Here is an 11721-nt window from a genome sequence, read left to right as displayed (position 1 = left end):
CATTTGAGAAATTGTTTACGTGGTGAAGCTTTCCACATTGAAGCTCAAATACAATTGTTCCTGAAAATTCATCGGTAATTCTGATTGCTCAAATGTGTAGAAATAATCGACGTGAGATGACAAAAGATATTGGAAGGGGTATTTAATCTGGGATTGTAAAATTTCAAAACTAAACAAAAGACATAAATTATACTCTACTCCACAAGAAATGATCTTTCCTGTTTTTTGTAAAGTCTAAAAGTAAGTAAATGATAGTAATAGTATTTAATTTTAACTTTTTTTTTTTATGTTTGGTTACTTTAATAATACAATAAATAGAAAATTTATATATTCACATAATACTTTACTTTTGAATGAAAGCTCCTTCTAGAACAATGTATCAAAAATCATTTAAATTAGATTATATCTAGATATCAGTGATAATTTAATGAACTAATTCTATATTTATTTATATAAAATAAAATATTAAATTATAGAGTGACATTGCTCCTGCATTTATTCTACAAAGGTGCAAAATTAACTCCTACAATTGAATGTATTGTTGGACAAGCCCATCAAGTTTGAGCTTATTGGTGGAGCGTTTCGGGCATCCACGGGATCTATGTAAAAATATGAGCCCAACCTTAATACGAGGTTCTGGGACCACCGATTCTGGTTCCAGTTTTGGTTCGGTAAGAACAAGAAAGGATTCTACGATCCGTTCCCAACCATAAATATGTGGTTTCAGTTCCAGTTTCCTCTTTAAATATATTTAAAACTAATTTCTCTCTACGATAATCAGATTTAAATTCATAAAAATCAATGATCCACCCTTAAAGTTGGGCTAATAAATTTTTACCGTGCTACTTTGTATGTGTCTGATTCCGGTTCCGAACCAAAATTAAAATGATCCGGTTACAATCGTGCACCTCTATATGACTGCTATGAAATGGATTAATTTTTTTCCTATGTAGCAATAAAGTTAGTTGCTAGAAAGTTAGCATGTCAATATAAATATCTCAATCTTAGAATAGCTATATATAATGGATATTCAATTTCAATTTTTGTTTACAGATGTCTTGCAAAAAACTCGAAGAAACTGGCCAAGAATTTCAAGAAACACATAGCCAGTTACACGTCGGTGGCTAACAGAGGTATGGACATAGAATTTTACATCCGGAGAAGAGGAAATTAGTCGCACAGAGGGGGCGAATGCGATCACCCCCGCCCGCCCCCTAATCCGCCATTGCCCACTAGTTATGTTGTTTAGATATGTTATTGCTAGCATTTTTGTTTGAGTGAACTACATAAATGGTACCTGATCTTTCACTTTCGCACGTAAATGGTACCTGATCATTATTTTATATCATTTTTGGTATCTATTAATTACATTTTTGATACTTGATGCAATTTTCTTCCTAAAATGCCCCCTGAACAAATACATATTCTCATTTATATCATAGAGGATATTTTGGGCATACATAAAATTAGTACCAATAGTGATATTATAATATCTTCTCTCATTATCCTCACTCTTTATAATATAATTATTAATCAATATTAATATTATAATTTTAAAGTTATAAATTAATAATTAATTTTAATTTATTTTTTAATATCAATCAAACATAGTTAATTATAATTATAGTTACAATTATATTATTATTATTATTATTATAATACTAAAACTAGTAGTAATTAATAAATAATTATAGTATAATTATATAAATTATGAATCATATAATATTATGTAAAAATAATAATAATTGTGAATTGTATTCATAATAATATAAAGAGTTGAATATTTTTAGTTAGGTGTTTCAATCTTAAAATGAGTATAAAGTAATTGAATAAAAAATATTCAATTGATTTGATTACTTTAAATAATTAGTTTAATTAGATATTTTGTCTTGATTTATATTATGAATGCAATTAGATGTATGTATAAAAAACTAAAAAGAAAGAAGAAAAAGAAGATAAGAGCAAAAAGAAGGAAGAAGAAACATAAACTAAAGAGAAAAAAAGAAAGAAGAAAGGAAGATAAAATACTAAAAAGAAAGAAGAAAATGAAGAAAAATGAAAGAAGAAAACTAAAGAAGAAGAAAAAAAGAAAAAAGAAAGGAAGAAAAAATAATTTCATGTTTGGTACTCCCTCCGTTTCTTCATAGTTGAGGCGGAACTTTTCGGCACAGAGTTTTAGAAATGAATGTTGGGTGTGTTAAATAAATAGATAAAAAAGTAAGAGAGAGAAAAAGGTAGAGAGAATAAAGTATAAAGTGAATAAAGTAGAAAGAATAAAGTAAGAGAGAGTAAAGTAAGAAAGGGGAAAAAGTTACCATATAAGTAAACAACTCAACTATGAATAAACTTCCCGAAATAGTAAAATGACTCAACTATGAAGAAACGGAGGGGGTACTATATAATTGAAATTTTCAAAAATATCCTTCATAACAAAAAAATCACATGTTTAGTACTTAAGATTATTTTTGTCACAAGGTACCAAAAACGATATAAAATAAAGATCAGATACCATTTATGTGTGAAAGTAAAACATCATGTACCATTTATTTAGTTCATTTATTTTGTTTATATATTAAAACAATAAAACAAAATTGAATAATATTTCTAAATTCAAAAAAGTCAAAAGGTGGTAGACAAAGGTGCATTTTTTTCAAACAAAACGGTGGAACGAAGGTTGAACTCCACAAAAGAATCAAAAAAGGTAAAACTAAAACCCAAAAATTTCTGTTCTCAAACTTTCACTGTTGAGTAAATCTGCTTTACCAGCTCCTTTTATTTTTTTTCTTCTCACAAACAATAAAAACAACACCTTTTGCTTCTCTGATCTTAATTCGTTCAACCAAATTAATTGGCTTCCCTCCCGAAAAAGATGCTGTGAGATTTACTAATTTTATTACTTGATTTTCATCATAAAATTAATTAAAATGTTTAATTTATATATTTGTGCACTCGTTTTTATATATGTGTGTTTATATTAGATTGAAAGAAAAAGCACGAGTAGTGAGACAACAGAGATAAACATGGCCGGCGAAGATGCGGTTGCTGGAGACAAATGTGCCGCCGGTTTCTGGCCGGTTCAGCGCCCCATTGCGCCGCCACCCGGGGACAAGCCGGTCGAGTGCCCATTTCCTAACTCCAATGTGAGTATTCTACATTTTCTTTCTAATTTAGATGATAAATTTGTGTTATTTGCATGTGATTATATTTATTAAATTGGGTGTGATATTCAAATGTGAGACGGATAAAAAATTTGTATTAAAAAAGTCTACTTAAAAAATCAACTTATACTCATTAATTAGTTTCAATGTTTGTGGTTGGTTCCCTACGTTGTTTCGTGATTTGTATTGTTGCTGGGTGATTGTGTTGCTGTTGTTTTTTAATTTTGGAGATTGAGTTGGACATCTTAGCTCGCCGATTTATGACTTTGAGTGACTACGTTTCTTGCATCACATGTATACTGATAATTTGCGAGCACAGGAGTTGCGATTTTCGAGTCGAAGAGATGCGGAGCCTATGAGTAAGAGGCGTCATAGTGTAAGTCACGACGGAGACCATCACAAACGCCTTCTCTTCCCCGACAAATCGCACTTCCTCAAGAAAAACGTCAATACTTCCACAAGTTTTAGATTTAATAAATTTTAAGCAACTCACTCACTGATATATTTCCATATAATTAATATAGTCATATGTATTGCTCAATTTCAATATTGTACATGTAAATATTCACGATTTAAATATTTGGTTTCGAATTGTTAGAAAAATGAAAATTTTAAATTATCATACTTGATGACGCCTCTTTCGTAATATCACCTATTAGGCCGGCGAACAGTATGATAGGAAGGTATTACAGTGTCAGTGCCATTACGAAAAGTGATATATATCTATGTGGTTTTTGTAAAGCATAATTAACAAAAGTGGAAGAAAAAAAACCTAAAATTATGGATATAATCTGTAATGCACTTTAGCATCAAGAAAGGCAAAATCTGTGATGCACTTTATGTTAATCATTCAACATCAGTACTTATTAAAGTGCTGAAGTGCATATATATAATATAAGAGCATCTCCAATGGAGGTTAGCGGATAGGCTAACCGATCGCGAGCGCTAGCCGATTCGCTGGCCGATCCGCTAGCCTTCATTGTGGCAATTTAGGCTAGCCGATGCGCTAGCCGCCATAGTAGGCTCAATTTCGGCTAGCCGATTGCATTTTTTTTAATGTATTTTTTATGCATTTTTTTTTATTTATTGCATTTTTTTAATGTATTTTTTATGCATTTTTTTATTGCATTTTTAATGTATTTTTTATGAATTTTTTTTTGATTATGTAATTTTTTTTAGGATGTACCTTTTTTTTAATTTAAATAAAATTATTGCATTTTCCCGTATCTGTGTCGTAAATTTAATTCCGTATGTTGCGTGATTGTAATTTATTTATTTTTTATAATTTTGCTGGACTATGGCTATGCTATTGCTTGTCCAGTTTCTTGTCCTGATGATGTGACATGAAAGGTTTCTTGTCCTGATAATGTGGCAGGAGGAGTTTTGGACTAGGCTATTGCTGGCCTAAAGCCATTGGAGATGTTCTAAAGTCTTTGAAATTGTTAGACTTTGTATGTTCTAATATGCAAATAATTTTTAACACATGTGTCTTTGTTTTCACTGTGTTAATTCTTTTAAGAAAAATGTTACTCCCTCTGTTCCAAGAAAGATGACCCCTTTCTTGGGCGGCACGGATTTTATGCAATTTTATTTTGTGTGTTAGATGAAGAGAGTAAAGTAAGAGAGATGAGATAAAGTAGGGATAAAGGAGTTTTCATTTTAAGTAATGAGTTATCTTGAATGGAACAAATCAAAAAAAAAAGTGAGTCATCTTTAATGGGACGGAGGGAGTACTACAAACACCGATAGGACAACGAATATGGACCACATATAATGATGTTTAAAAGAAATAAATGTGGTCCGTCTTGGAGTCTTTAATATAGAATTTCTAAGAATCCTATATTTGCTTTAAAGGATTAAATGGATGAATTTCAAATCAAACATATTAATCTAAAATGACGTCCACGTGAAATTAGAAAGTTCGTGGGTTCTTGACAAACTCATATTTTAGCCTTGTTTTATGGGTGATTAAAGAGTGCTTTTATTGATTTAAGATGTTAAATACAAGTTTTTCACCTTATATACACTAATTAGGTGAGTTGATGGGTTTATCGTAGTTTTGTGATGAAAACAGGTTGAAACGAGCCGAAGCTGAAATTCGAGGAGTTCTCCAGAAGGAAAACCCGACCGGGTGTTTTCCATCTCTCGGAACACCCGGTCGGGTGTTTTGAAGTGGCCTTGTGGACTCCAGGAGGAAAACCCGACCGGGTGTTTTCCATCTCGCGGAAAACCCGGTCGGGTGTTTTGCAAAACAGCGGGCTTCGGGAAGAAAACCCGGTCGGGTGTTTTGTTACCTACAAATCACCCGACCGGGTGTTTTGCTAATTGCCCTGATTTTCACTCCGAGTATAAAAGGGGTTCTAACTCAATTTAGAACCCTAACTTTTCCCCACGCCCAGAAACAGTTTTTCCACCTTTGAGAGCAGATTGAAGAGACAAAGAGTCCGATTCATCAACAAGTTTGAAGACGAAGACGATTTGCCATTCAATTCACCCTTGGGAGTACTTTTATTAGTTTACTATGTTCAATTCTCTTTCTATGGATTCTTCTTGTGGATTTGTATTGAATATGAGTAGCTAAATCTTTCGTAGAGTTTTGGTGAAGACTACAATGAACGCTTTTGATTAATTCAAGGACTTTTGATTACCTTTGCTCTTGTGATTTCTTTGTTTCGTTCTTGTACCTTTTCAATTCAATTGCTTAGCTACCAATTGGGTTTGTTGACCTAGTTTTGAGTAATCGAGAGATACCTAATTAGGATTGATAAAAGAATGAACAACACCTAGATAATTTGCATTCGAGAGAAGGAATTCTAGAGTGAGGGCTTTAGCCTTTTGTTTTAAGGAGTTAATTGTTGAGTATTAGAAGGAGACTTCAATATTAATGATTAATCAACTGATTAAGTGCACTCGAGAGAGGGCTTAGTCTAGACTAGCGGCTTTCCTAGTAATCCTAGAGACTTTAATTGGGTAATCGAAGTTGTTGATTTGTTCGCATCGTGTTCGTTGTAGTTGGATCCAAGGCTCTACCGTGTTCTCTTATTTGGAACTTTTCTTGGTTGCGCGCTCTTAGATTGTTTATGTTTATTTGTTTCTCAAAATCAAAACCAACTCTCCGGATTTTCTAGATAGTGTTCTAAATTGCTTCGTAGTACTCAAACCGGCACTTAGTCTTTGAGGATCGATAATTTAACTTGCCACGTGCTACATACCCCCATACACTTGTGGGTGACATTTTGATTGCAAGTTTAGCATGAGTCAAGTTTTTGGCGCCGTTGCCGGGGACTAATTTGCTTTTGTGTTTGATATTGTGATAAAATTGAGAATACTAGTTTAGACATTTACTTGCTTTATTTAGTTTAGTTTTCTAGTTTGGCTCTAATTTTCCTTTGTTTTCTCTCTTGTGTTGTGTAGGTTTTTATGCTCACGCGCTCAAGGCATCTACCCCTTGAGCCGATCAATTTAGAGATAGAAGCCGCCAATAGAAGATGAGGAGGACGAAGGAGGAGAGCACGAGCTCAACATTTAGTTGAGCCAATGGAAAATCCAAATTGGAACAACGGGGAGGTACCACCTCCACCTCCACCTCCCCTTAATCAAGATCAAATCATCCTCCAATTACAACAACAAATGGAGGAGATGAGAAGGGAAAGAGAGGAGGAAAGGAGAAGAGAGGCACCGGTTAGAAATGCATTTGGGAACGTCAATATCCCAATGCCACCCATTGATCCAAGAGTGAATGCCAACAATTTTGAGTTGAAGACGGCATTGATCCAATTTGTGGAGCAACGTGTTTTCTCGGGAAGGCCCACGGAGGATCCTAATATGCACTTAGCCAAATTCTTGCAGATTGCCAACACAACCAAGCTTAATGGGGTTCCCGAAGATACAATCAAGCTTAGGCTATTCCCATTCTCATTGACGGGATGTGCTAGAGATTGGTTTGATAACCTTGAGCCGCGCTCGGTTATAAGTTGGGACGACTTAGCCAAAAAATTCTTGGAGAGGTTCTTCCCTCTTAGCTCTACTCTCAACCTACAAGCGGAGATCTCCCACTTTAAAATGAAGAACCAAGAGTCTATGTTCGAAGCATGGGAGAGATTCAATGCTTTGTTGAAGAAGTGTCCTAACCATGGGTTATCTCCGGGCCATCAAGTGAGCCTTTTCTATAATGGATGCTCGGAGTTTATCAAAAGTCAACTAGACTTTGGTTCGGGGGGATCATTCTTAGACAAAGGGGTTGATGAGTGCAAGAAGATGCTTCAAAGGCTTGCATACACTAGCAAGAGTTGGAGCTCGGGTCGAGATGGCTCTATGCCGGTAGCTTCGGTTGTTGATTCGGATGCATTCAATCTCCTCAACCAACAAATGATGATTCTCAATCAAAAGGTGGATAGCATAAATTTGGGGATGGCTCCCAATGTAGAGCCTCAACCTACCGTAGAGGATGTTAATTATGTTCATCAAGGGGGAAACCAAGGAGGAAATCAACGGAACTTCTACAATTATCGCCCCAACAATGGGGGTGGTAATTATCGTCCGTTCTTCAATACACATCCAAATCTTTCGTATGGGAATCCTAATAATGCTATTCAACCAAGTGGGGTTAACAATTCACCTAGCATTTCAAAGTCTTCAAGTGATGTTACCAATGAGCTTCTAAAAGCTTTGATGGAGAAGACCGATGGGATTATGGAACACTCTACCGAGAGAATTGATAAAGTTGAGACGGCGGTGGTAGAAGTTGCTACAAGAATGGGGGCTTTGGAGCACCAAATGAGTCAAATTGCTCAAACTGTGGGTCAACTTCACCAACCGGGGCAATTTCCAAGCAACACTATTCCTAACCCAAAAGATTGCAAGGCAATTAATTTGAGGAGTGGAACAAGCTATGAGGGTCCCACTATGCCCGGAAAGGAAGCTATTGTTCAACCCGAAAAAGAAGAAGGAGAGGAAATAGAGATGGAAACACCACCGGAGAGCTCGCCTAAAGTTCAACCCGAGATAATTGTTCCTCCCAAACCCATGGAAGTTAAGCTTCCCTTCCCTCAAATGATACAAAAGAAGAAGAAGGATGAACAATTTTCAAGATTTTTGGATATCTTTAGGAAAGTTCAAATCAACATTCCTCTTGTTGAAGCACTTCAACAAATGCCGAGCTATGCAAAGTTCCTCAAGGATGTTGTCTCACAAAAGAGGAAATGGGGGCAATATGAGACGGTCAACTTAACGGAGAGTTGTAGTGCAATTATTCAAAAGAAGCTACCGGCCAAGAAGTCGGATCCGGGGAGCTTTACTATTGAGTGCACTATTGGAAATTGCTTTGTGGAGAATGCCTTGTGCGATCTAGGTGCTAGCATCAATCTTATGCCATTGTCCTTCTTCAACAAGTTGAATATTGGCAAGTTGAAGTCCACTAGCATTACTTTACAAATGGCCGATAGATCTATATCATATCCCTCGGGCATAGTTGAAGATATTTTGGTGAGGGTGAATGACTTCATATTCCCCGTTGACTTTGTGGTGTTGGATATGGAAGAGGATAGAGTTGTACCTCTTATATTGGGGAGACCGTTCCTTGCTACCGGGAAGGCCATGATAGATGTTTCAAAGGGAGAGCTTACACTCCGCCTTAATGATGAGAGTGTGACATTTTCGATCTATGAGGCCTTGAAGAGGCATGATGTGGAACCGGGAGGAAGTCTTCAACATTGCAATGTTGTGACCGTGATGGATGAGTGTGTTGGAAGAGTGGCACCGACCTCTTACTTGGATGATCAATTGGAGAGATGCATTTCTCACTCTATTTATTCTTCTCACTCTCTTGATATTTTAGATGTTAACCTTGAGTTGTTGGAATTTGTAGGTGCTTTGGACTCGGCTCAAGTTAATTACACCACTACCGAGAAGGAAATGCTTGCGGTGGTCTACTCATTTGACAAGTTCCGCCCTTATCTCATTGGGGCCAAGACTATTGTCTTCACCGACCATGCCGCCATCCGTCATCTTTTTGCAAAACAAGATGCGAAACCAAGACTTATAAGATGGATCTTGCTTCTTCAAGAATTTGATTTTGAGATCCGAGATAGAAAAGGGTGTGAGAACGTAGTGGCGGATCATCTATCAAGATTGGAGCATGCTAGTGAAGAAGAGAAGTTGAAATTGGTCATAAATGAAGAATTCCGGATGAACACTTGTTCTATGTGGCTCAAGGCAAGGTGGCATGGTATGCTAACATAGTGAATTATCTTGTTGCTAAGGTAGTTCCGGATGGGCTCACGGATTATGCAAAGAAGAAGTTTTTCCATGATGTGAAGTTCTATTTTTGGGATGAGCCTTGCCTCTTTAGAAGATGTGCCGACATGGTAATTAGAAGATGTGCTCCTCAAGAGGAATGGGAATCCATTATTATGCATTGTCACTCCGCACCAAGTGGGGGACATTTTGGAGCAAACCGAACTGCGATGAAGGTGCTTCAAAGCGGCCTTTATTGGCCAAGTATCTATGGAGATTGCCAAAAGTTCGTGATGCAATGTAATGAGTGCCAAAGGACCGGGGGGGTGTCAAAGAAGAAGGAAATGCCTATGACCCCTATTGTGGAAGTTGAGTTGTTTGATGTTTGGGGGATCGATTTCTTGGGCCCCTTTCCATCATCATGTGGCTATCAATATATTCTCTTGGCGGTGGACTATGTGTCTAGATGGGTAGAGGCTATTCCTACCCACACCAATGATTCTAAGGTTGTGATTAAGTTTGTCCAAAAGAATATCTTCACAAGATTTGGCACCCCACAAGCCCTAATTAGTGATGGAGGTTCCCATTTCAATAATCGATGGTTGACAAGTGTGCTTACTAGATATGGAGTGAAGCATAGAGTAACAACACCCTACCACCCTCAAGCTAATGGTCAAACCGAGTTAGCCAACCGGGAGGTGAAGCAAGTCCTAGAGAAGACGGTGAACACAAATCGAAAGGATTGGTCACTTAAACTTGATGATGCATTGTGGGCATATAGGACGGCTTATAAGACACCCATTGGGATGTCGCCATATCAATTGGTATTTGGAAAGTCGTGCCACCTTCCGGTAGAGATGGAGCATCGCTCGTATTGGGGTGTGAAGAAATTGAACTTGGATTTCTTGAAGGCCGGAAAGGAAAGAATGCTTCACCTCAATTTGCTAGAAGAATTTAGGAATGAGGCTTATGTCAATTCCTCTATTTACAAGGCAAGGTTGAAGACCTATCACGACAAGATGATTGAAAAGAGAGAGTTCTCCCCGGGGGATGCGGTACTACTCTACAATCATAGATTGAGGTTCTTCCCGGGCAAGCTCAAGTCCAAATGGTCGGGGCCATTCACTATAAAAAATGTGATGACCAATGGGACAATGGAACTTATTGGGGCTGATGGAAGTACTTTCATGGCGAATGGCCACAACATTAAAAGGTTCTACACAAGGGAGCAACAAGATGAGGTCTTCGTCTTGACCTTGACCGAATGATGAGAGCTTGAAGACCGTCGGGCAAACGACGTTAAACAATTGCGCTATGGGGGAGGCAACCCCTAGTAGGTATAATTTTATTTTATGTCAATGTGTTTTTCTCTCACTTGTAGGATTTTTCTTTGTTTTAGTGTGTGGAACAGGAAAATAGGAACAAAAGAGTGAAAAATGGAAAAAATGGTCGAATTCCAGTGGAAAAACCCGACCGGGTGTTTTCCATCTCTCGGAAAACCCGGCCGGGTGTTTTCCCCGAAGCACAAGGGAGTCCAGAGAAGAAACCCGACCGGGTGTTTTCCATCTCTCGGAAAACCCGGTCGGGTGTTTTGTCGCGTAAATAATTCTGCCGTCGCAGAATCACCCGGCATAAACACTCGACGCAATTCTCGAACCCTAGCTCCCCAATTCTCAAATTTCGGTGATTTCCTCTCAATTTCTCCCTTCCAATCTCACTTCTACACTCTATTAACTCTTCTACTCTCTCTTTTACACATTTTAAACCACTTAATTGGTGGAATTTGTGAGAACAAGGCAAGAGCTAATTTTCAAGTTCTACTTCTAATTAAGCCCTAAAGGTATGGATTTCTCCCTCTATTCTTCTCTACCCATGTATCATTGTTGAATATTGAGTGATTTATGGAAGATTATGATGATTTTGGTGCATCTCTTGAGCTTCAATTGTGATTTTGTGCTTAGTTTCTTTTGTTATATGCTTTGCTTGTTGATATGTAAGCAATTATTAGGAGGTGATGCCTACTTTTGTGTTTTAAATGATTAGTTTGATGATAGAGATTAGTGAAAAGTACTCCATGATGATAACTTGTTGAATGATTAGCTTTAAGCTAAGTTTGGGGGAGTACTTTTACTTTGGTTGATAGATTTTTCTAGGTTTTGATTACATTGCCATCTAATACTTGGCATTTGTAGGTACAATGGTTCTTTCAGCATCAGCATGCTCGGTCGCACTAAGAACTGCAGAAGAGCGGGCCAAATGGAAGGTTCTGGCTCGACAAGATTACAAGGTTGCAAGGCAACCTTGCCGAGCACTTCTACACAATTTGGGC

At 37.1% G+C, this 11721-nt stretch overlaps 1 non-coding gene across 1 annotated transcript; it reads right to left on the bottom strand.

Moving 5' to 3' along the window:
* Positions 1-7190: 7190 nt before the first annotated feature.
* LOC148933642 (small nucleolar RNA R71) lies at positions 7191-7297 on the bottom strand. Its single transcript, XR_016134806.1, has one exon. It is a non-coding gene; the product is annotated as a small nucleolar RNA R71 (small nucleolar RNA).
* Positions 7298-11721: the final 4424 nt, after the last annotated feature.

The sequence above is a fragment of the Salvia hispanica genome, chromosome 1 (assembly GCF_029641045.1).
Source record: "Salvia hispanica isolate PSC_SH4W2 chromosome 1, Shi_PSC_v1, whole genome shotgun sequence".
NCBI lineage: Eukaryota > Viridiplantae > Streptophyta > Magnoliopsida > Lamiales > Lamiaceae > Salvia > Salvia hispanica.
Note: the sequence above shows the minus strand (reverse complement) of the source record. Positions and strands in the feature narration are given on the sequence as shown.